The 27,173-nt window shown below is 40.5% G+C and overlaps 1 protein-coding gene across 10 annotated transcripts in view; it reads right to left on the reverse strand.

Moving 5' to 3' along the window:
* Positions 1-27,173, reverse strand: part of GATAD2A (GATA zinc finger domain containing 2A) — a 110,176-nt gene that overhangs the window by 54,302 nt on the left and 28,701 nt on the right. For all 10 annotated transcript variants that reach the window (XM_054013438.1, XM_054013439.1, XM_054013440.1 and 7 more), the window contains exon 2: positions 4,371-4,447. The gene's annotated coding sequence lies outside the window, so the exon portion shown is untranslated. The remainder of the gene's footprint in view (positions 1-4,370; positions 4,448-27,173) is intronic.

Genomic DNA, 27,173 nt, shown 5'->3' on the forward strand with positions numbered 1-27,173 from the left:
GAAAAAAAAGTTTTAAGTCACCACCACTTTGCTAGCAAAGAAAAAATAAATGGGCAAGCAGAGCATTTATGATCTGCCATTAGATTTCAACCATCGCAGATAACGTTATGGTGACACCAGTCCAACAAATTAGCTGAACTAAGATACACTGCTCTGGTTTAATGTTTTTTTAGGGAAGAATTCAGGTCTTAGGCTTTGCTACAGTAAACTCACTACTAATCTTCTTGTGTTTTTTGGAGCACACATCTATGGTAATCCATTCATTCTATACCTGGTTTTTCTGTATTGTCAAAGTTAGTCATTACAAAAGAAATAAAGCTAAGCAACATGATGTGGATTTAATATAAACATTGTGTTCACAATGCAACAGCTCACAATTCTTTTTCAAAAAAACTGGTTATGAAGTAATTGAGTTGTCAAATTTAATCTTGACAAAAAAATTACTCTAGAACATTTTTATTAAGATACTTCATGTATTTCTTCTCGAATCAAGCTCAGAGCTTCAAACTTCTATACATGAATGGTAGAGGGACTTCTGTAGCTGAAAGCCCATGGAGTGGCAATACCACTTCCTGTGGTGCAAATTGTTACTATTATACTGGCATGACCCCATTTAAGCCAGTGGAGCTGCACCAGTACATTGAAAGCAGAATTTAGCACCAAGTTTTAAGAAGCCTATAATTCAATTGACTCAATGTACACCGTGTTTAGGCGTGGAACTTCAATTAACAGAAAATTAGATCTTCTCATGTAATGTTAGTATCTGTAGTAAACATTTAATACATTTTCTCGTTTTTACTATCATTAATTGCAAAACCCATCTGAAACATTGCTAAACATCCCAACTTCAGGATGCTGTTGATACTGTATATTTCCTTCAACTGTGAACTACATAAAAGCCATTAAGTATTTTTCAAATCACATAATGGAAATACATCACAGACACATTACCCCCAGATGTTTTGATAACATGGGGGTGTTCAACACTCAGCCAGAGGACACAACCTGAAATTTTAAAACACTCAGCTATGATTGTGTCATCCTGATGAAGATTTCCTAGTTTGTACTGGAAAAGAGTTTTTCCTATGTTCTGAAGCAAAGATTTGTACCCATAGGTTTTCACCTCGGGGATGGAGACTTGAGCGTGTCACAGAAACTATGATTGGTTTTCCTCTTTGGTAAAGCACGTTGGACAAACTCAGAAATGACCACCTTACATAAAAATGTAGCAAAACAACATTAAAAAATTATACTTAGAATTCTTCACATAAAGACAAAAGAATATAGCTCAGGATACCTGAAATAGATGGAGTCTAGAGAAAAACTTTATCAGACATTCTCCAACTACCTAGGAAATTTGTTCATAATAAGAAGTTAGCTTTATTACAGAGAATGCTAAAAATAAACTTTACTCAGCTACTATTTAATAGGTGGCCTGACAATTTCTAAGCAACAGAAAACCTCATCCTTAGTTTATGAATGACCAGGAAGAATTCTTTAATTATCCCCATCTCCTTGGTCATTAAAGGACAATTTAGAGGCACTGTCTTTACCTAGCTGGTGAGAATTCTCTGAATAGTGGGATCTTGACTTTAAAAAAAAAAAAAAAAAAAAAAAAAAGTCTTTCGCTCACATGTAAATTAAAATATGTTTAAACTTGTCTATAAAAAATGAATTAAAGAAAAACTGCAGTATTAGATAAGATCATGACAAACTTTTAGGAAAACATCCAAATGTGTTAAGTTCACACTTCCTTATTAGAGACACTGATCAATGAACAGAGGAGCATTAGGACCTTCCATTTTCTTTAGCGAGAGATTAATGTGCTCAGCATCCCAACAGAGACCCTCAGTGCTTTGGAGATTTGGGTTCATTGCACATGAAAATCATTTAAAATGTTATGAGTAAAGTTAGAGTCACAGCAACAAATAAATACTAACATGAAATCAACAGCTTATCTAGCTGTCTCTGCAATGCACACTGAAATGAAGAATACAGGGGAGACTGTCCCATTTTTTTAATGCACACAAGCTGCCTGAATTTGAGCAGAGTATTATTGCAGAAGGACCTGGGCTGGAGGTACTATTTTTTAGGATTCATAATTAAGCCATTATTATATAATCATTTATCTACCTAATGTGTTCAACACTGTCCAGGACATAAAATGCAAAAAGATAGAAAGGCAGGACACAGAGAAAGGTGCTGACCCTAGAAGGGATTCTCGACTTCCTCCACCCTTCCTTTTATTTTATTATTAATAAAATTAAAGTGTTGCCTCCATATTTTTGTCCTGAGACCCACTGCTTTGTGTAAAATAATTACACCTCTACCCCGATATAACACTGCCCTCGGGAGCCAAAAATCTTACCGTGTTATAGGTGAAACCGCGTTTTAGCGAACTTGCTTTGATCCGCCGGAGTGCGCAGCCCCAGCCCCCTCCGGAGCACCGCTTTACCGCGTTATATCCGAATTCATGTTATATCGGGATAGAGGTGTATATGTATTTCTAGAAGGCATGTAGTAGCACTACTTATCCTGGGATCAATTTGACTCCTTTTCCCCAAAATAATCTAGGGATCAGGCTAAAAGACTGGTGGGTGTGAAATCTGCTGAAACCTCAGAAGTCTGGATTGCTGCATTATAAGAGATTTCAAACACAGAAGGGCAGTTATGAAGCACAGCCCAAGTTGTTACTTGATCATAGTCTACAAGTACCTGGGGAACTGAAATTTGACAGGAGGACTCTTCAGGCTAGCAGACACAGGTGTCAGAGGAATCAATAGCTGGAAGTTGAAACTAGACAAATTCACACTAGAAAGAACGTGTACATTTTTAACACTGAGGATAATAAATCATTGAAATATCTTACCAAGTTTTTTTGTTACTCCCTCGCTTCTTAATTTTTAAAGAAAGATTGGACTTTTTCTAAAAAGAGATGCTCTAGTTCAAGCACAGCTAGTGAACCTGAAGCAGGAATTAAATACAGAGAAGTCCTATAGCCTGTATTATGCAGGAAGTCAAACTAGACAGTCACAATGGTCCCTTCTGGCCTTACAAGCTGTTAGTCTCCCTTTACATTTTGCAGAAACATGCTTCTCAGATATTATGTAGGGTGCTACATCACCATATGAAAACTCTAGGACTGAAACATTCACATGACCTTCTGGTAAAGAATACAGAGGTGTGCCAGCAGAAACAGTCAACTGTGGCCTATTTCATATGCAGTTTTTCCACCAAGATTCCAGTTTCTTAGTAGCTTAAATGTTACATATTGGGGAGATTTTTCACTATTGCATTTAACTTTTTGGTCTCATGAAAGGAGGTGAAGAGATTACTCCCCCCCCCCTCCCCCCACAAAAAAAAGTCTCCACTGCCCCCACCCCCCCAAAATAATAAATAATAATAATTAAAAAACCACCACACAAAAAAACCCACACCAATTCATTTCTGCTTCTCAAGATTCTTTTCATAGTGCCACACTGTCCAGATTTGGGAACATATGAGAAAGAGAGAATGGGAGTCATACCATAAGATTAGTAGTGCCTCACGTTTGTCAGCTTGTTTGTAACATGCTGCTTTTAAAATTTGGTGCAAAGTTAATTTTTAAAATGCTTGGAAAAAAAGTGAGGATTACCTTTATGTAATAGATGCCAGCATCTGGGATTTGTTTCGTTAACTGGGAACAGAACCATTCATAATCCACCTGCAGTCAGGTTTATGGTACAACACACTGCAATTTGTTTTATTAAGATGACAGTGAGAATCCTAGCAAGGTCAGGCTGGAAGGGACCTCAAGAGGTCTTCTAGTCCATCTCCCAGGCAGGATGAATGTGTGTCCAGTTCTGGTGCCCAGACTGCATTGGCAGAGCTGAGATAAGAACTCAGGAGTTCCATTACCATTCATACACATTTTCCTTTAAACCACACAGATTACTCAGACCAAGGTTCAGGGGGACGTGGAAATTGTGCTTACTTTCCTGCTTCTCATGCTCTCCGGGACTGAAAATATAGTGCAGTTGCTATGTTTTGCCCAACTGGGAAGAAGTAATAAGGACAACTCACTGAAATGTCTTTTGGCCTCAGTTTGCCCATTTGTGAATTAGGGATATTCATCTACTTCGCTTGTGTTTTGATTAACTAGAGAAGAAAGATGTTCTTATTGTTACAGCACTGGAGTGGGAATTCAAGAGAGTTGGATGCACAGACTTCCTGTGTCATAGTGGGCAAGTCATTTAACTTCTCTATGCTTCAGTTCCCTATTTTTAAAAAAAAGGGGAAAATTGACTTTTTCCCCCCAACCTCCCATGCATGTTAGAGTTTGCAAAATGCTACCTGCATAATAGAACATAGCACTACAGAGCAACTCCTACCTGTCAGAGAAGTTCATGGGTTCCAAAGAGAATCTTGTCCACTTCTCCTGCTGGGCAATATGCCTGCAATGAAGGTCCTGGGGAGGAAGAAGGGATATTTTAGTACACTCTGAGCTAGACTAAAGAGGCATTTGATGAAACCTCACCGGCAATAGAAAATTAACTTAATTGCACAGTTTGTTCCCATCCTCCCAACGAAAGAATTGTTTTCAAGCCATAATTTATTTTATTTCTGTAACCTGGTAGCATCAACCACCACCAACTTGTAAACAAAAGGATACATCTGAGTAGAGAGAAAAGAAAAGATAAAATGCAATAAACATGCGTTTTCTAAACTTAGAATTCTAACTGCTCTGATTGGGAAGTCTTGAGTTCCCCTCTTACAACTAACAGCAGGCAGTGAAAGTCATTGATGAAGGAGACAGAGCTTTTTAAACTCAGTTACTTGAATCCAAGGATTAAACAAGAGGGTAGTAAAAATACCCTAGACTTTTCTACACTACACTTCCACAAGTAGAGAATTACAGGTCCAATTTTTGTCAGTGTAGCCACAGTCTTTATATTATGCTCAGATTAAAATAATACAATTCTTAGAAGTATTTAGAAGCTACTGTGTTTCTCACCCTGCATCACAAAAATCCCAGCACCACATTAGGTTAATATTCCAGGGTGTAGTCCAGGAGTAAGCAACCTATGGCACGCGTGCTGATTTTCAGTGGCACTCACACTGCCTGGGTCCTGGCCACCGGTCTGGGGGGCTCTGCATTTTAATTTAATTTTAAATTAAGCTTCTTAAACATTTTAAAAACCTTATTTACTTTACATACAACAATAGTTTATGTTATATGTTGTTATAGACGTATAGAAAAAAGAACAGGAGTACTTGTGGCACCTTATGCTCAAATAAATGTGTTAGTCTCCAAGGTGCCACAAAAGTACTCCTGTTCTTTTTGCGGATACAGACTAACACGGCTGCTACTCTGAAAACAGACTTATAGAAAGAGACCTTCTAAAAACGTTAAAATATATTACTGGCACGCGAAACCTTAAATTAGAGTGCATAAATGAAGACTCGGCACACCACTTCTGAAAGGTTGCCGACCCCTGGTGTAGCCCAATGCTCTTAACAATAAATGATTTGATCCAAACACCTGTTGAGTTGGAAACATGTGCCAGTTTCTGATCAACAGCTTCCCTTGAGGTGGAGGAGACTATGCCAGCACATCGAGTCACACCAACAATGACTAGCATAGTAGGAGCTCACTATGAAGAAGTCCTGAGACTTTGTCACTACCCACCTTCACTCCCCCCACCCTGCCTTGGCCAAAGAAAGTGAAAGACCATGTGGGGGATGGATATTAGAAGACAGGTCATTTTGTAAAAAAATTAAGTCCCCGTCCTTAAGACAGTGCCTATGACACGCTGTCCTACACCAGCATGCTTGATTTAGGACAGGGACAACACTGACAAACAGGGGAAAACAGCTTTATTTCAGGAAGGTTTCAAACTGCTTTCACTTATTGTACTCAATGAGCCAGTGGACTCATTTTAGTAGCAGAGACAACTTAGCCAGATACATGTAACAAGGCAACACTTGTCCAGTGCAGTATCGTTTAGTTGGGCCTGTGACATGAACATGGCTGCTAACGGCAGAAGAGCCACTAGATTTAAAGGATTTCTCAAGGACAAACAAAAACATAAGAGCCTTTGTGCTTAGCCAGATGAACAAAACCTTGAGCTGTGTAACACAAAAAAAAGCAGCCTAGAGAACAGGATTTCTCTAATCTCTCCCTCTTTTTACCCAATTCAAAGAGTAGGAGCAAAATTTGGTAATGTAATATTGAATAGCTCACCTGACTTCACATCCAGAAGTTTCTATACTATTGCAGCCAGGATCTTAACATTTATCGAAGCATTAACAATCTCTATCTCTGAATGTAATTAACTTTTGAACTGACAAAACAGTAAAGTACTTGAGAGGCTATATAATCATCTATTTGGTGGCAACTTCCCATGCTAACACTTAAAACAAAGTGAAATGCAAAGATTTAAAGTGACTTGGAAAGAACAGCTACAAAATGGTAGATGCAGACCACCGCCCCACAGTGCAGATGAAACAGGTTATCTATGTGACTGGTCACATCTGAGAGCATAACCACAGTGTACAGTGGGAGTTTCCGTAGTGTCACATACTGAGCAAAGGGGGGGGAGGGGGGGCGAGGGGTAACTGCTTATAGAAGCTTCCTCATATAGGAGAAGATAGAAATGCTAGCTCATGCTCTTTAGACTGGCTCATGTTTCCAGAGCAGTTCAAGGGTTGACATTAGTAGGGTTCTACTCAAGATGGAAGAGAATGCATTGGATTTAAGGATAATCGCAGTCAGTCATAAATGGAGGAGGAGACAGACTTGGGGCGGGGAGGAGGAGAAATGGGGAGAAGACCCTTTAATTTTACCGTTCCTTAGAAAGGCATCTCACCCAACTTATTGTTTTACTTTGGATAATTATTTTTAGTACTTGTTTTTAATTAAATGTTTTGCACCAATACGTTAAAAAGAATGCTGACATACGGAAATATATCCTCACCCGAAATGAGCAAGTCTTGCAACTTAAGGGCTACATGGATTCAGAAGTGTGTCCACAGATGTTTATGTTAGTACAGCTTTTTTAAAAATAAAAGTTATATCTCATCCTTCACACACTGCATTACAAAATGCTTTAAAGAGAAAAGGAAGGTTTAAAGCACTTAGTAGGCTGATTCCTATTTACACAGTCCACCGAACAGGTAAAAGAAATAAAAACAGCAAACTTTGCCATACTATTGGAGTGGCAGCCACTTAAGTCGCATAATCTATTCAAACCTTTCCCTCCCACCTTATAAACAGCAACAGAGGGTCCTGTGGCACCTTTAAGACTAACAGAAGTATTGGGAGCATAAGCTTTCGTGGGTAAGAACCTCACTTCTTCAGATGCAAGGCGTCTCACCCAACTTATTGTTTTACTTTGGATAATTATTGCATCTGAAGAAGTGAGGTTCTTACCCACGAAAGCTTATGCTCCCAATACTTCTGTTAGTCTTAAAAGGTGCCACAGGACCCTCTGTTGCTTTTTACAGATTCAGACTAACACGGCTACCCCTCTGATACTTCCCACCTTATAGTTTACCATGTGAAATTTTTACCATGAAAAATTAAAAAGGTCAAAAGCTGTAACTACAGATTTAGCTGGGAGTATGAGAGAGTAGCATGCATGTTGTCAGACTGGTATCAGTTCCAAAGGTTAAGCACATCAGTACTGGACTGTAGGTGGAGCATAACTAATGCACATTGAGCACCAAAACTCCTCCTTGGAAGCTTGGCTTAGAATTTCTGCTAAGCCACCAAGAATTCTGAGTCATTTCCCTCTTTAAAAAGATCCAGAACCACTGTCTTCTGTCCAGGAAGGCAGGGTAACTGCTGACTGCTCAAATGATGCCAGTGTTTCTCTTTGGACGAAAGAAAAATAGATGGTATGAAAGCAGCACACCTTTCCTGCACATCCCCCTGCACACTTAAATTGGGTTCTATTAGTTTAGTGACCAAACAAGCTACATCACCCAGGGTCCGTGTGCTCAGAGACCCACAAAACTGGATTTTTTTTTTTTTTTAAACTTCAAGATGAAGCCTACATTAGACTCTGCTTTAACAGTTCAAAGAAACAGTTATGGAAGCACCGTTACATGACAAAGTCCCCTGCCTAAGACTATATGAACAGATATTTATTAGTCTCTGGGCCCTGATTAAACAAAAAGGGCAGGCCTTACTAAGTATAGCTCATCCTATTAGTCCAATGCTTTTCTAATTAGTGGTCAATTGAAAATCATTGCCATTGCTACTTCAGTGCTTTTATAAGATTTCAGTAATGCTGTATAGACTAAAGGGAAGTCAGCTGCCTTTGAAGTATTGAATGCTGCATCCCAAACATCTGGCTTAGAAAGTAATAAATACTTCTTTTGCAATCAAAGACTACAAAAATAGTAATACACAATACAGCCATGTAAACATGGAAAGAGCTACTGGACAGCCTTGAAGTACTCTAACTACTAAAAATTTAACCACAAGTTGTAGCAGTGCAACAGAAATTCATTATTCTACCCCCAATCAAATCTCCTGGACCAAATTCAGCAACAAATATCCTATGAAATGCCACTGAAGTCAGACGGGTTGCAGAGGAGAATATATCCCTTAACTAGACCCACAGTTCATTGATCAATGTTGCCTCAGTTTTGGTATTAAATCTATTCAGCTTTCATCAGAGTACAAAACACTATGTCTCTATTAAAGAGCTACATTAAGTCATGCATCTTTACAAAGTCTTTACTGAAAGGCACAAGCATGATTAACTTGTCCCCCCACCCCGCAATAGATTTGACAGAGATCGTAGCGTGAGGGTATGTCTACACAGTGGAGACTATCCTGGAATAGCTACGCCAGGATAATCCCATAGCACAGATGTAGTTTACTCCAAATGGGGGGGAGGGGGGAGGGAGGGAAATCAACCCCGACCCTAAAAACTCATTCCATCGGTACAGGACCACCAACTCTCTGAACAGAAGCAGCTAAACTGATGGGAACATTCTTCCATCGACATTACTGACCTAACCCCTTTGTAGATGCAGTTTAACTACACTGGTCAGGGCTGTGGATTCTTCATAGCCCTGACCAACAGAGCTATGTCAACCTAATTTTTAAGCATAAACCAGCCCTAAAATTGTTGCTCGAAGTGATAATTGCACTGGGTGCAACAAGGCCCAAGTGCAAAAAAGTAGAAGCACTTCTTCCCTTGTACAAAATGAACTTGAAATCTAAATTTCTGATTCATATCAGGTTTTTGAACCTCTAGCCGTCATCTTCCATCTTGATGAATTTTGGCACTGGACTCCCATACTGGCAGCATCATGAGACTCAACCAGTTTCTTGCTGAGCTAGTGGTTTAAGTGCTTTGCTGCTGCCTGATGTACAGAGCATATGGAACATAGTGCACTTCTAGGGCTGACCCATACACAGTATGCCAGTGTTTCCATTGAAATGTTGAGGGTATGTTGGTACTGAAGTTTCAGGGAGGCAACATACTCTAGTGGTCAGATCTAATCCTCTCTCACGCAGGCTCTTTCTGTATTTGGATGAAACGGCTTCATCCTCTCAGCCCTGAAGTGGGAACAATACCTGCCTCAAATGAGGTTTGGGGAATATATTAGTTAAGGACTCTAAAGTTGTAAAATTGTATTTAAGTAGCATTATTCAAACAATGTTACTTTGGAGGCCAGCAGAGAAGTAGTTAACCAGAAGCCCACTTTACTGTTTAAATGAAAACTAGCAAGCTTTAGTACTAGTTCAGCTAGCAAAGGAACATTTTAAAGCAGCATGGAAGTTAGTTTATAGCTTGATAAAAGGTGGTGTGCAATCCATTTATTTTTTAAAAACAAAACAAAAAGTGAGAAGGACAATTTGCCTGCCCAATCTGTGAAATGCTATAAGATGCTGTTACTGGCTCCCACATCATCAATTTCTTCAGAGGGGTGTGCTGGCCGCAGCTTCCCGCCGCCCCCATTGGCCCGGGACGGCGAGCCACGGCGAGTGGGGGCCACGATCGACCGAACCTGCCGAGTCAGCAGGTAAATAAACTGGCCTGGCCCGCTAGGGTGCTTACCCTGGCGAGCCGTGTGCTGAACGTTGCCGACCCCTGCATTAGGGTAATATAAAGGATCACCATGGTAGTTTATGTAAATTGAACCAGTTTGTTTCATTTTGGGCAGGTGAAGTATCTTTTTTGCCTTTCCACACAAAAAACTGAATTAAAAATAGATTTTAAGTCAGATTTGGATTTCCTATTAAAATTATCAGAAAAAAAAAGGGGGGGGGGGGAATATTTACACGAATTCCTATGAAGAGTTTCCATCCCCTATAGAACACATCTTGCAATGCAGTTTCACATGCTCTTTATAGTCCTGAGGTAATGTGATTGTGACAGGACAGGTGTGAACAATGGCACAAGAGCAAATCCTAGAGAGGGTGAAGTTAAGCAGTCACTCATTTTCAGTGCCACTAGTCCTTTTACTGTACTATGTAGTTAATATCAATGTCTGTGTAGGTAGAGTTGTGTATGATGTTGCACACACAAAGGAGGTGGGATGGAGATGAAAGGGAGAGAAATTTTTTTTTGGATCTTACAAAACAACCAACTACCCAACCATGCTCAAGGGCCCAACTGGGACCCCTTTGTCCTAGCTACTTTACAACACACAGTAGGAAAAAGCCCACATCTCCGAGGATAGGAAGGGAGGAAACTGCATCATGAGCGGCCAAAGCCATGTTCCCATTCCCCTGTGACAATGTTTTGGTCCCAGGAGGTGTTGCAAGACCTTCACAAAACACCTTGTGGCTAGTTGCATTGTGGGACAGCTACCCACGGTGCACTGCTCTGTGCACCAATGCAAGCACTCCACCAACGCAGTGAGCGTTAGGTAGACACGCATGGCCAATTTAATTACTGCAGCGGCTGGATGTCAACTTTGTCTACACTACAAACCCTGAGGGTCTGGACACAATCTCTTACATGCTACTCTCCGTTTCAAATTCGCTACTAGAAAAGTGCCTCATCCTTTTCTTACAGGCACAGTTCACTTTCATGTATACTAAAAGAGCTACAATGAAATAATTACACCTCTACCCCGATATAACACTGTCCTCGGGAGCCAAAAAAAATTGTACCCTGTTATAGGTGAAACTGCATTATATCGAACTTGCTTTGATACGCTGGACTGCGCAGCCCCCGCCCGGAGCACTGCTTTACTGTGTTATGTCTGAATTCGTATTATAACGGGTCGTGTTATATTGGGGTAGAGGTGTAGTAACATTCAAATTTGCTTTTAAAATATTTTGCAATATAAAGAAAAAGTCATTCCTAACTATTACTCCAGAGTCCGTACACTAGTGACATTATATACAATCCACACATGACACTTCTCCCTCTCCCATGAGTATCAGCAGAGTTTGAACTCTCAGCCTTCAGATCCACATCACAAACTTCTTTCCCTTCAGCTACAGATATAGTTAGATTTGGGGGAAGGGGGGGGGGGGGGGGAGAAGAGAAGAGAGAAAATGAGAAAGATGCTGTCATCTTGTGTGTAGACTAGACCTGCACATACATGGACAACACAACACACTTTGCTAGTGGTTATGTAACTGTTTAGGAGACCGCGGCAGAATGTTGGATGCAGAAAGGTAACCTATTAGTAACAGTTCTTTGAGGACCACCGCTGCAAATTTACACTTTTGGAACTGGCACAAGTTCAATGCTAGAGGATGCCAAACCCAAAAGTGGGACCACAGAGGCCCTCATAGAAGAGTCCTGGTTTTTATTCCTGGTTTTAGGAACAGAAGGGTCTAGTGGTTACAGACAATAGAACAAGGATATAGTAACATCCCTATCTGGGTCCTCTGTGTGGACTGAACCCTGGATGTAAAAAAGGTATGAGATTACTACTTGAGCCAAAGAATCAAAGTTTATTAACATGGAGGGAGAAAGTCAGAAACCTCTCTGCAGACTAATAAAAAGGTGACAGTCACACTGCATGGGTTACACAAATATTTGACATTCTTTCTGAAAGGGAGCATGGCAAAAAGGAGGAGATTTTGGGCTGTTATATTAGAGACCCAGGGTCTATTCCCAGCTCTGCTGGAAGCAACTTTGTGCAAGTGCCAAGCAATGACATCTGCAACATTAGCCAATGATAGTTACCTCCCCTAACGTAACAGCGAGGCTTTGGATAAAGGCTGTGATTGGCACAGAAATATTAACAACAATCAATGCAAGGGCAGGGGATTAGAACTCTCGGTCTCCTGGCTTGCAGCCCAGTGCACTTTGCCCCCAAGTTACAGCGTACGGTGTCTCATGAGAATCTCTCTTGCTTTGTGTCCTCAAATCCTGTTACAGGAGCCGCTTACTGAGCTGTTGCAAGAGTTCCTGCATCAGGGGCCACAGGCACATTGCTCATGATCTGTTTCAGAGAACCGGAGGCATAGATAGGATGTTTGTTGTTTGTTACATGCTTTAAAAAGCACATATTTCATATGATCCACCCTCTGATGTGCCAAGAATCAAGTTCAGCCCTTCTTTCCCCAAAATCCTAGTACTCATGCTCCAGGGCATGGCAAGAAGGAAGAATGAAAAACTCTGATGCTCTAGACTCCCCCAAAGATCTAGGGTGAACCCTTCTCATATCTCTAGTATAAACTTGATTTCTAGACCCTGACTGCTAAATCAAGATACTCCCAAATCACTAAGTGCTAATGTATCTTCTAATACCAAATACATTGCCCAAAACATTACTATTTTACTCCTAGTAACCAGATTTTATTAAAATTGCCAAGAAGCCAAACAAACAAAAAAATGAAGATATGGGAGAGGCAAAGAGAAAGTGTCAATAAATAGGGCTTAAAAGAAGGGGAAAAAATTAACACTAACTCAGATTTCTCAGAAAGTTCGTTACTCAAAAGTCTGGCTCTGGTTACAAAAAGCCAGGGATGCCCAAGGCTTGCTGCACCAGTCAGCAATTTACAAAGCCAAAGTGTACAGAGCAAATGCAACAAAGAGGTCACAGATATTACATGGAAAATGCAACACTGGCTAACCCCAGACAGAGACCTAACTCAGCACAAAATGGAGTGCATTTCTTTGCAGGTTGATTCAGAAGATCAGGCAGGCTCAAAATACCCAGATCACGATTTGGTTGACTACTCATGAATAGAAACACCCCTGATTGTCTTGGGTTGCGTCTCTATGGCCTCCAACAGAAACACAAGCATGCCGTCTGCTTTTCACTCCAGATGCAAGTTGTTTCACGAAATGGGGGAAGAAGAGGGCAGCTTCCCAGGCAATCCTGAAAACAAGTTAGTCCCCCAAACCCAAGCAGTCTATGAGAAGCTTCTATTGCCATCCCAGACACTGATACGTGACAAAATTCAGAACATGACATATTAGGTCATTCATCCCCTTGTCAAGATAGCAAAGGTGGCATTTTAGGCAGAGAGAGTCTCATAACGACTCACTTTCTTTGGACAGATCAGTTTTGTTTGAACTAAATTTAAAATCAGTTCTCAAAAACAGAAACAAGTTAACTGTAAAGCTATATTCATCCTGCACAGTTTACTGGGGAGTGGGGGCTTCTCTCCACCCAGAGGGTACCCAAATGTCTGAAAGTGTTTCACCAAAACATTACGTAGTGTACAAATAAATGTAACTGCAATAACATCTTACCCTCAGTGCTAGTTTTACAATTGCTATTTTAAAATTAACAGTCAAGGATAAAGTCAAAGTAATCTTCTCAATTCTTTGTCATCTAGCATAAAAAGCCTAACAAAAACAAAACCCCCACCCTCTGTCAAAAAAGGGAATAAACTACTGAACAAGATGGAAGAAGATGCACAGCCTCTTCAGAAAGGCCAGGTCCAAGTCCAAAAAATTCTGTGTAGCGGTTTCACCTTTGTCTACTCAGATGTAGCTTCATAGAGGATGCACTGGTAAGACTGAATCATTAACTCACAACAGGTCTTAGCAAGAGGCCGACTTAGCTAATAAGCAGACAAAAAAGCAGTTGATTTAAAAGGAAACGGCAGTGCATTTTGTTAAACACAAAACTACAGCAGACAGAACTAAAAGCCAGATTATACTTATTTATTTACATTGCAGGAAATAGTATAGTCTCAACCTGATTGTCCAGGGGTACAGATCAATCAATCATATTGACTCTGATCCTACACTGAGCTCCACTGAAATCAACGCCTCTCATGCATACCTACCTGTGCGAAGCTCCTTGCAGGATCAGGACCTTTGTGACTAAAATACTTACAAGGACGCTATTCTGGAGATGCTTCAACAATGCTACCAGACAGATTTATTTTTACTTGTATATAACTGACCCTGTCAGCTACTCTCTCCACTGGGTTGTTGTGTTGACAAAGTGTGTTAGTGAAGGCATAATTAATAAACCTAGTGAGGCAAGTAATCTACAATAGCTGCATAAACACATTTTTCAAGAACTGGAATAACTATTTGAAGGAGGGATACCTACCATTTTCATACACACAAAATAGCTAACTTGACATTACAAAAAACAAGTCTGCAGCAATAATTTTTTCCATTCATATTTAATACATCACCTACTTGTAGAACATCCACAGATTTAAAGCGATTAAAGAGACTAAAAGAGTCTTTAGTGCAGGCTACAGAGAATGGCAACATCCAAAACAAGAAAACAAACAGGTGGTAGATAGGACATTCCAACATGGCTGTCTGTAACTCTTTTTAATCAGTAAGTGAAACATCTTGGCCTTTCATTTGTGTCTACAGAATCCTCAGGGAACGTATTCCATCATTCTCTCTGGTGTCTCCTGCTGTGATAGAAAGTTGAACCCAGCCCGCCATTGCTCTATAGCCATTTATGGCTTATTGAATGCCAAAGCCTTTAACTAGCAGTCAGATACCAGATAAATCACGTTTCTTGCCACCCTCCTCCATTTAGCATCAGCAACTGCTTGATTCCTCCTGAAAATTGGGTTTCCACATCCCTAGCTCCACTGCTGGTTACTTGAAATGTGGAAACAAGATTTCTGGAGTTGAGCATAACACTTTACAGCAGAGAGAGATGAACATTTATCATTAGCATATCAATACTTTTAACCACCTACACTTAAGTCTGAAGTAACAAGTCTAGTTGAGACAACTTAGTGTTAAAATTACGGAGGGGAGAGGGAAAAGAAATCAGTCACGACTGATTTAATGGAGGAAGTCTAAACAAGGGCCTGAGGGCCACACCTATTTGTACAAAATGAAGTTGACTGTAGCCACCATCATTAATACAGAATTCCAGAATGTGGTGCCCCATCTTGATTCAGATTGCCTTCCAAAATCATGATGGAGCACCACACATTGAGCTTGTGGTCTCCATAGGCCATGCTTCTATATTCTATTAATAGATCTCTGTAGAGATAATGAGGGCTGTGGGTCACATCTGGCCCATGGACTGCAATTTATCTTGGAGGGGGGAGGGAGACAACATCTTGTTGCCAACAATTAGGAATTTTATCTTTTGAGGGAGTCTAAATGACGGTGATAAATTTGTGAGCATCTTTTGACACAGAGAAGACAGAGGGTAAAGAGATTCACACAACACACAATAGAACTTACAGGTTAAGGTAACTTTTTTCCTCGAGGTGATGTTTGCTAAATACATTAATGGGAAATGAATATAGATAATACAAAGGGATAAACTAACACCACAGTAATCCAGTGAACTGAACACATCTGATCGTTTATCAGTAGTTTGTGGCAGTCTATATCAACCATGAAACAGAATTTGAGGTTTAACCAACTGATTAGAGTCATCTCTTGCAGAAAGAAATCTGAAGCCCCATCTACACTGGACAACTAATCATTACTGAAAAAAGTTCTTTAGCTGCTAGGCTTCATCTATACTGGCTGTTTAGGATCTAGAATTCTCCACCAGTTGTAGGGGCTGTGGTGCAGTCAGGGGATGCATGCACTTTTACCTTCAAGGGAATAGAGAAATAATATTTTATACCATTTGAAGTACAGGATTTCAAGCTTTCACATGGTCACTGGTTCCTTAAGCCAGCAATGTTATTTTGACACTTGTCTAGAACTTGATATAGCAATACACACATACCCATCCATCAGACCAAAGCCATCTTTTCTCGTTGCTAAAGATCAATGCAGATTGTACTCCAACTTTCCATCATCTTATTTCTGTAAACCCCCACTTTAATTCCATAGGATCCCAAACACATCACAAAATGTGGTTTTACAGTAAGCAGTTTACCCAAAAACAAAAAAGCAACCATTTCTGGGGTGAAAGACAGCAACCAGATAGGACATAATTACAAAGCACAAATGTTCTTGGAAAGAGGTACTTTGATCAGGAGGTTAGGGCAAAACTATACTCTGATGAAGAGCCCTAGAAGACCATTAATGTACATACAAGACAGATAGACTAAAGATTCTTAAAAAAAACAAAAAACCCACAAGATTCTAATTATGTGGTCAGAACTGTCATAGTATCTCAACATCTAATATCAGAGGTGCCTTTTCCAGAACTCCTTGAGCAGTGATCCATTTACCAACTAGCACACCTACTTCAACTGCCACGATTCAAACATGTGGTTCTAGGTGGTTGATGTTTGGCCTGCTTACTAAGCCATCATCTCCGATTAGTGAGGATACATTTTTTGTTGACCAAAATTGTAATACAACCATCTATAGAGAATTTTTATTAATTATGAGACAATGCAGAGTCAGAGGGAAGTTTCAAATGCCTTATCCATATACTACTGAAAAAGAAACTATTTTGAAAGTATATGTAAAGAAAAAATGAATCCCCCACTGTGCCTCTTTTCTCTAACCCCAGCTTCCCTATACTACAGTGAAATACATGGCCCCAAAAGTCAGTCAGAAGATAGTACTCTTTGCTGACTTAGAGATGTAACATGCAAGAACCTTTACCTCTTTCAGACTCTGACAAAGTCCTGCAGAAGCTTTTCTACCTGCAAGTTGCGTTAAGAAGGTTATAAAATGCATGTATAGACCAGACCATTCCAGAGTACACCACATACTTTCTCTCCCATCCCAAATATCTGACTTGTGAAGTTTTGAGAGAGATAGAGAGAGAGAGAGAACTAAAAGCCTTCTAAAAATCATACAAACCATTTGCAAGGTACAGTATATTGTTCTGTAAGGAGATCTTTGGAATATTATGGAGAATCAAATGGGGGGCGGGAGAGGAGGAAGAGAGATATACTTCTTGCTTATTACCTATTCCACTAAAGGAAATAAGTAAAAGGTTTATAGTGCACAGCTCACTGTAGCAAATAGATATGCAAGGATACATAGACCACTGTATCTGTCTTGCAAGTAAAAGTATTTGGACTGAGGGTCATCCTCCCCTGTAAATGAGAACAGAATTTTTATTTGTCTCATGCATAGTTACAGATACTAAAGTTTTAATGAGAACAGCAGTTTCCAGCTGATGTTGACATGGATGATTAGCAGTTGCTCAGCTTTGGAACCATTAATTACACAAATTGTGTTTTTCAAATACTGAAAAAACAAGTCATCCACTTGTTGACGCCCTTCGTTTCCAGAAGTGTTTGTTAAGGAAGCAACCTCAGGAACTCCACCTTCTTGAGCCACTGAAGTCCAGTTGTGGTACTGTTTGTCTTCAAGGACTTGTCTTCATTAGGAAAAAAAGGAGCCATGCACATGAACGTGTTAAAATCCTCGGGTAATAAGGAAAGCCATAGCTTTAACACATTAGTTGGCTGATGTAAACTCTTAAGCTCCCCCTGGGGTTTACCTCAGGTTACATTTGTGCAGCTAATGTGTTAAAAATTACACTTTTCTCCTAGAACAGATGTGGCCCAAGAGGAAAGAGTGCCACTCACAGAACATCTTCCACACCACCTTCTAGCTGGTGTCTAGTGAAGAATATACACGGAAGGCCTGAGAGGAGGCTGTGCCACTCATCTACCAGCACTAGTCAGGTTTCTAATCAACAGCAGAAGAGCAAGATAATTTGAAACCAATTTACCAGTATAAACTACTTTCAAATATATGCATTTAAAGAGAATGCATACATAGAGAAGTTAAATCTGATTATCAGGTAATTAGAGCTTTCATCACAATTTTTGGAAGACAGGTGAAGGGAAGACTTCCTTCCCATCCACTCACACAATCAAATCTAAGGCCAGAGTCCTAAGAAGAAATAGAATAATGCAATAATTAATATTTTAGATGTTTGCTAACGTGATCTTGTTTGAAACCTAATGCATAAATAAAATGTGCCTAAGTCACCAAAGACCTACTGTTGGTACAGCATATTCGTCTCAGTGGACATTAGTCAGCTATTAAAAAAACAAAAACAAACAAACAAACTTGACATGGAAATTCCATGTCAAATATAATTCTACACAGAGTGCCAACCTAATACTGTACCCACCTTAGCCAGATATATCATCTTTTACTCACTATCTGATTAAAATGAAAGATAAGAATTGCAGGATTATATTTTATACTAATGTAATAGGTGGTTCTCATGTGTATGTACATACACATTTTATGTGGTTCACAGTTCAGTCCAAGACATGATTTGCTGTGAACCTATTAAAACATGAAAGCTTTTGGTTTACTTCCTCCTCTAATTCTTGGAAGTGTCTTAAAACCAGTCAGTCATGTGACTTTCTGCAATGACCTATAGATTTATCCATGTTAATTTGCAACATGACTGTATAGTGATGAAATTACTCATTTTTATATTGAGGCTGTGTGAATAATCATTGACAAGAGACCTCATGATGCAGATCATATTCTAGTCCCCATAAAGACTTTGGAAGTCCTCAGTATTGACAACATATACCAGACAAGGAAATTGACCTTCTGATGATGAAGCAGCATAGAAGGTGACTTAACTGCTAGTACAGATGGGACAGCAACATTTTCAACAGCATTCTGTGATGGTGCTGATGTGGTTTAGTCCCATCTACATTAATGGGTAACCCATTTTCAATACTGGTTGAGGGAAAGTGGGTGCTGATGACCATTGTCAGTAACCAATCTGTTCCATTTTCTGATGCACATGTAACTCTGGTGATCATGAAAATATTGGCGGCTCACATCATATTGAGACTGAAGTCAGCGAAAAGAGTAAATTAAAATAACCAGACATCACCCAATTAAATTTCTTTCTTGAAGCCCTCCCCAGATTTATTACTGAAAGCAAACTCCTATAGGCATTGTGAGTACTGAGGAATTAATATTTGTCCCGGTCTTTTGGCTCCTTCTCCAAGTCAGGTCTGAGAGGCAATTTCACCACTGCTGGTGACATCATAAGCAGTCCCCCCTCCCTCCACAGGTAAGCTACCCTGTTTCCCCGAAAATAAGACAGTGTCTTATATTAATTTTTGCTCCCAAAGATGCGCTAGGTCTTATTTTCAGGGGATGTCTTATTTTTCAGAAATGAAAAATGCCTTATTATCGGTGGATGTCTTATTATCGGGGAGGTCTTATTATCGGGGGGATGCCTTATATTACAACGAGAGGCAAAACTGTAAGTAGGCCTTATTTTCGGAGGATGTCTTATTTTCGGGGAAACAGGGTACAATGTAGCCAAATACAACAATTCACTCCTCCTCTCAATTATCCACACTAAATAGAGGAGACTAAAATTTATTTGAGCATAAGCTTTTGTGGGCTACAGCCCACTTCATCGGATGCATGTAGTGGAACATATATCTATACACACACAGAGAACATGAAACAATGGGTGTTACCATACACACTATAAGGAGGGTGAGCTTTTATCAGCAGGAGAGAAAAAACTGTTTGTAGTGGTAATGAAAATGGCCCATTTCCGGCAATTGACAAGGAGATATGAGAAACTTGGGGGGTTGAGGGGGAGGGAGAAGGGGAATAAGCATGGGGAAATAGTTTTACTTTGTGTAATGGCCCATCCACTCCCAGTCTTTATTCAAACCTAATTTAGTGGTGTCCAATTTGCAAATTAATTTCAGTTCAGCAGTCTGAGTGTTTTTTTTTTTTGTAATATTGCGACTTTTAGGTCTGTAATCGAGTGGGCAGGGAGATTGAAGTGTTCTCCAATTGTTTTTTCATTACCACTACAAACAGTTCTTTTTCTCTCCTGCTGATAAAAGCTCACCCTCCTTATAGCGTGTATGGTAACACCCATTGTTTCATGTTCTCTGTGTATATACAATCTTCCTACTGTATTTTCCACTACATGCATCTGATGAAGTGGGCTGTAGCCCACGAAAGCTTATGCTCAAATAAATTTGTCAGTCTCCAAGGTGACACACGTACTCCTGTTCTTTTTGTGGATACAGACTAACACGGCTGCTACTCTGAAACTAAATAGATGGTTCACTGGAAGTAGGGAGGGAAGGAAAAGTTATTCTGAACTCACTATACCTGATCTCTAATCAAAGACGATATTTGTGTGCACAAATACATTCCCTCATATTTAAAATATCCTTATTTAGAAGGGCTATAAGAACAGTGATCACAGCTGTCATTTTAATCTTGACGTGTGCCACACACACACACACGTTCTGAAATACTCTGGTCGCACAAATTTCTGAGGCAAGTAGTTCTGCAAAAGTTACTCAACAGTTAGCTCTATTAAGGAATGAAAAAAAATAAGATCAATCGATTTTCTTCTTGGGAAAATTAGTTTCTAGACTTCCCTCCAGCATTCTCTCGATTTATTTCTGTAGTTAATTGGTGCTAGACACTTTTCACTCTGGTGAAAGAAAGGGGGGGGGGGGGGGAGAGAGGGAAACGGTACTGTACAGCCTTACTCGTTAACAGGTATTTAAACTCAATAAGGTGGTCCTCTTAAAAGAGTTAATTTCCAGTGTTCCTGGCTAAAATTAAGACAAAAATAATCTGCATGGTAAAAGTCCATGTAGTGATAGGGCTCAATCCAATCATGAAGAAAAACAAAGTGCCGTTTGTAAGGCCCTCATTTAATTCTCAACTCCAACCCCATATCTGAGCTGTTAGAGATGGAGTGACACAAACCGAGCACTCCCTTCACGGATGCCTCTGGTTAACTGGTGGGCTTCAGTGTCTCTCTCAGCCACAAGAATTGTATGATGAGGCAGTATCTCCAAGAGCTTGTCTACAAGGACTAAGTAGAACTAAAATTAGGTATGAATTTAAAATGAATTAGTTAGTTTGGTTCACGTTTCCATGTAGACAAGCCCTAAGTCAGGGGATAAGCCTTGTTGATGCTCTGAGGACACCAGACCCCAGGTGTCTATAGACTGCTGTTTTTTCATTCTGGAAGGAATAACGGATCCCTCAGTAGATCATTTCCAGATCAACAATGTGTAATCCATTAGTTGCCTCCAACTCCATTTAACAATTACTATAAAATCATCCTCTTCCAAGTATAGAAAAAGCAAAGCTTTTCATATTGAACTGAAGCTAAAGCCCCACATCAGCTGGAAGGATACATACACTCCCCCCAAAAGAAAAAAACCTCAAAGGATAATGCAGTGAAACAAACTCCTCTGAACACTACCCAGAAAAAGTGACAAAGTCTCACTTGGGCCTGTGCAAGGAAAAGTTGCAAGGGGTTGGGGGGGGAGAAGAGAGAGAGAGAGAGAGAGAGAGAGAGAGAGAGACACACACACACACACACACACACCTAGCACATCTGTATCTGGAATTCTTGTTCAAAACCAGACTAGTTGTTTATCTTTTCTGTCCTTCTACATGTTTCTAGACAATTATGACTGAACACACACTACTTTAAGCCTGTAGACCTGCAGTGATGCAAAATGTTAATTCAGTTCTCTTTAAATAAGGGAACAGCAAAGATTGTCTAACCAATCAGCAAGACTTATTAAATAATGAAACAGATTTCCGGATAGATTACTTCTCTTGTAGTAATAGCAACAAGGAAAAAAAAAAAAATAAACCACCACACCACACCCATTCATAGATTTTGGGGCCAAAAGAAACCATTAAATTATCTAGTCTGACCTACACAGGCCACAGAATTTCAGTTACCCCAGCACTGAGTACCAAAACTTATGTATGATTAAAGCATATATTCTAGAAAGAGATATTCAAATCAAGACTGGATATGGCGTATGGACCACTTTCTTTGGTAGTCTGTTCCAATTGTTAATCACCCTCACTGCTAAAAATGTGCACCTTATTTCTAATTTGAGTTTGTCAGGCTTTAACTTCCAGTCATTGTTTTTTGTTATGCCTTTCTCCTCTAGGCCCTCAAAGAATTTGCATTTCCTAAAACTATAAATGAACTTGTCAGCTTATGAGGTAAATTCATTAAAATCTGTAAACAGGAAACAAACTATATTAGTAATGATTTCTAGAAAAATAATGATCTAGTGGATCACAGGAAGTGTATGCATGCTGGCATAACAAAGATTAGCTACCCACACTTTTATAAAATCAATTATTTAAAAAAAAGAAAAAAGGTGGTAGTACTACATGGAATTCTTGTTCCAAACAGTACTTTGCACTTCTATACTGTCATCTGTAACACCCAAAGTATTTTACAGAAATAAGCAGGTACCATCATCCCCATTTTACAGACAAGTTAACCAAGGCATGGAGAGGTTTAAGCGGCTTGTCTAAGGTTATATAGCAAGTCAGTGGCAAGGCCAGCAAGAGAACCCAAATTTCCAAATTAACAGTCCTGTTCTAAGTCAATCCATAAACCAGACAGTTTTCATGATTATCCTTCATTTTTTACATCCTCTAGGATTGTAGTTTCTTTATTATCCAGGGGAAGCAGGTACCAAGGCCTATATTCAGGTTGTCTAACACTCTCCATTAGAGAAAAATTCCAGAGCCTTTGGGGAGGATGTATGTATGTGGGGGATGGTTTAACACAGGGGCCGGCAAACTTTTTGGCCTGAGGGCCGCATTGGGTTTCAGAAATTGTATGGAGGGCCAGGTAGGGGAGGCTGTGCCTCCCCAAACAGCCAGGCTTGGCCCCCCCTTCCTCCTCCCCCCCCCCCCCCCATGGGACTCCTGCCCCATCCAACCTCCCCTGTTCCCTGATGGCCCCCCTGGGACCCCTGCCCCATCCCCCCCTGCTCCCTGTCCACCCCCAGAACACCCACCCCTGACTGCCCCCCACCGCCCCATCCAACCCCCCCTCCTTCCTGACTGCCCCCTGGGACCCCTGCACCCATTCAACAGCCCTGTTCCCTGCCCGCTGACCCCTCTCCACACCCCAAACTCCCCTGCCCTCTATCCAACCTCCCCTGCTCCCTTACCGTGCTGCCTGGAGCACCAGTGGCTGGCGGTGCTACAGCCATGCCACCCAGCTGGAGCCAGCCATGCCGCCGCCACCGTGCAGCACAGAGCACCGGTCAGGCCGGGCTCTGCAGCTGCACTGCCCGGCCACCCAGAGCATTGCGCTAGCAGTGCGCTGAGGCTGTGGGAGAGGAAGAACAGCGGGGGAGGGGCCGGGGGCTAGCCTCCCAGACCAGGAGCTGGGAAGGAGGATCCCACCGGCGGTAGTTTGCCTACGTCTGGTTTAACACCTTCATTGTTTGCAGCAGAGGCATAGAACATTTGGTAGAGTAAAAGCCCTAGCACCAAAGCAGAGTGTTTTCTTTATCCCATGCTATTCCATTCAGGTTTAGTCAAGAAATAAACTTCTGAACGTCACCATTTCCTTTTTGTGGCTTGAGATGACAGGAAAAACAAATTTGGCAGAATGCCAAAATAACTGAATTTCAACATCCTAATCTAAGACTGGGCCCACATGGCCACCAAAGCAGGGGCAGCAGCAAACAAACTCTGCACTGGGAACCAGGTAAGCAGAAAGCTTCTCCTGAGTGTGAAGGGAGTAGAGAAAGGGAGCAGCCGTGTTCCCATCTGCTCCTCTCCCCCCTGGTCCATTTCTCCCTCCTGCCCCCAGAAAACATGACATGGGGAAGGAGTTCCCTGCACCTACTCGTTGGAGGGGGCAGGGGAGAAGAGAAAGAGACTGTGCCCCCCACCTCCAATTACCCCCAGACCCTACATACGGATTATATACACCAGATAACAACCGTCTTCCGCTGTCAGCTAGTTTGTTCTGCATTGCAGAAGGTTTGGTGTTCAAACCCTACTGAAGATGTATGATCGGGGGGATGACTGTTTTCACAGTTGCACATAACATTTGTTTTTACTTTTTCCTTTACCTCACTTGAGACACCTGGGGCCTGATATGCAAAAGAGCAGAGCTCGGACAACTGCAACTGAAGTCAATGGGAGCTGTGAGGCACAGCACCTCGGGGAGTAAGGTAGCGTGGTCTGGTGGAACCAGCACAGGGATAGGAGTCATGGGTTCCTAAATTCTAATCCTGGCCCTGCTACTGAGTCACTAAGTGGCCTCAGGCAATCTCGGTCTCAGTTTCCCCATCAGAAAATTGGGGATAATACTCTTAACTCATACTGTTGATACTAATGTTTGTGAGGCATTCAGATATTGTAGCAATAAGTACCCTAGAAAAGACCATGACAAAATGAATAATTATGTATTCATTGCAGGCACTGGATGGCTTGCAGTAAATAAGAAAGGACCGCCAATTGAATGATGAGGATAAAAATACTGAATAGCTACCTCATTCCCTGAGCACGGTTCACCCTATGTACTGAATGAGGCAGGGGTCCTGTGGAAAAAACTGGTATGTAATCTTGTAATTAAAGACTGTATCACAACACATTTGCATAAGGGAGCAGAATTAAGGTCGCTCACAACCTAAAAGTCTGTCATTTCCCAGCTTTCAAGTGCTTGACTTTGAAACTAAGTAACATTTTTAACACAGCATTTTATTTGATTTATTATGTAGTAGGTGTGGCATGGTGGAACAAACAAAACTTGTATTTCACTGAGAACACATACAGATCACCGTGTGTTATCTGGTGTACCAGTTATGTTCTCCTCAGTACTTGTTTGTACAGTAACTCCTGTTAAAATTAAGAAAGTTACAGATGCACATCAACAGAACATAGTATAGTGTTAAATATTTGAGACTAAGGCAAAGTTAACTGTGCTTTTGTCTCAGGAAGGTTACAGGATCAAGTCTCTAGTGAGGACATGCACTCATTTTCAATGTTGATGAAGAGGTGCAACATTATTGGGGGACGGTGGAATGCGTCATTGTTAGACTCCAGTTTAATGTCTTGTTTAAAAGGCAGATTGTCTATTTCCAATAGTGTCCAGATGTAAGTTAAAGACAACAGGGTGCTGATTTGAAGGGGATGAAGGCAACATTTCTTCACTTGACTTTCTAATATCTAATACTGTGAGGGAGCTACTAGATTACGCTTTCCACACTGGTCTTGCAAAACACTGATACCTCAAATATGAAAGGCATTATATAAAAACCAGGGGTTGGGGAAACCCCAACCCCAAGTCTAAAAGTAAATCTACTCGGTTTTCAGAAAGGTAGGAGCAACAGTGCTAATTTTGGCTTTGTGAACAGAGAGAAAGTTTTTGGGCCTCTTTATAAATATTAGTTACGTCACATCAAGAATTCACAAGTACCCAATATACTTGTCTCCATCACTGATTTTTTTTTTTTTTTTTTACATTAATGACCAATTCTCACCCCAATAAGGACACTGCCCCCAAGAGCCCCTGCCACCAAACAAACAGTTTCACAATCACCATTTATTCAACCTTTAATATTACCGAATAAAAGCACATTGAGATCCTTGTTTGAAAGATACTATACACATTCAAAATGTTTTGTCTTACTTTATATAAACCCCATATAATTAACATAAATGCTCTTTTGTTATGGGATTTATATAAAGCCTGTACTCGAAGGTATCTATATAGAAAAGATTTACAGGCATGAGTATCCAGTATGCCATATAAATACTCTAGAGAATTTGTAACCCTACTCACAAAACAGTTATAAAAGCCCCAGCTTTAACATCTTGTGCAATATTAGAAAAGTAAGCATATTGTTTCTCAGATGGATGGGTTACATAAGCATTAAAAAAGTATCCAACACCTGGGATAGGATCTCTTTATAAATATATTAAAAGTTTTACAGTTATTTTGATTTCTAAATTAGACAAAATGTGTTCATGCCCAAGTCCCTTAACATGCATAAGCGAAAAAAAATATTCAATAATATGCCCCAAGTAAACAGATTCAGTATCCCTACAAATGTTTTCTGCACCAGAAAACAAGATATAAAACTACTATAATGTTCTCTGCTGGATCTACACATAGGGAGTGGTGATGTTTTCCAATGGCAAGTTAAACACACACAAAAAACTGACACTGACCTACCCATGAAGTAAAATTAAACTGCGTTCGACACAGCCACCCTGTTGTCTCAGCCTGACTTCTAAATTTCTCAAGAGGGAGTCACCGAGGACTCTTCCAGTTGCTTAGCAACTGCCTTGGGGACCTCACAACATGGACACCATTTCAGAAGGCACAATGTGCCATAATTTAAACAACTAAGTTCTCAAGTCTGGGCTCATCACATTTGTAGTATTTTAATTTTCACAACTAAGAAGTTCCACTTACAATTTTCTGCTTCATTTTATTTTCTTCAAAAGTGCTTTCAGCACTGCTGAAAGGTACCATTAATGGAAGCATTAAGTTCTTAAAATTTATCCACAAAACAGGTATAGCACAATTAGTGCATTGAAAGCCCTCATACTGCCCTGCCCATTTATAGGAATTCTAGCTTAGTGGGGCTACCTTGGGAGATAGTTTTATGGAGTTTAATACCAGAATGGACCATTAGATCATCTAGTCTTATCTCCTGTAACTATCACCAGCCATTAAATTTCACTCAGATACCCCTATATTTGACCCAATTATTTTAGTTCAACTAAGCATTCAGTCCTTAGGAGACTAAGCTACTGTGTGCCACAAGCAGAGACCAGAGGAGATCTAGGTATCACCAAAGCCTGAGGCCCCTGAAATGGCAGGGAACTGATTTGGTGAGATAGGGCATGGATCACCTGCTAGGGAAAAACAAAAGAAAAAATACCAAGGTCTCTGCCAATCTGACCTAGGAGAAAATTCCTTCCTAACCCCAAATCTGGGGATCATTATGATATGACCATCTGAGCAAGAAACAAAGCCTGGTATTTAAGAAAGAGGATTCTCTATGCCATGTCAGAGCACTGACCCACTCCATCAAGTGTCCTGTCTCTGCCTGTGTCCAATTT

Source organism: Malaclemys terrapin, chromosome 24, assembly GCF_027887155.1.
Source record: "Malaclemys terrapin pileata isolate rMalTer1 chromosome 24, rMalTer1.hap1, whole genome shotgun sequence".
Classification (NCBI taxonomy): Eukaryota; Metazoa; Chordata; order Testudines; family Emydidae; genus Malaclemys; species Malaclemys terrapin.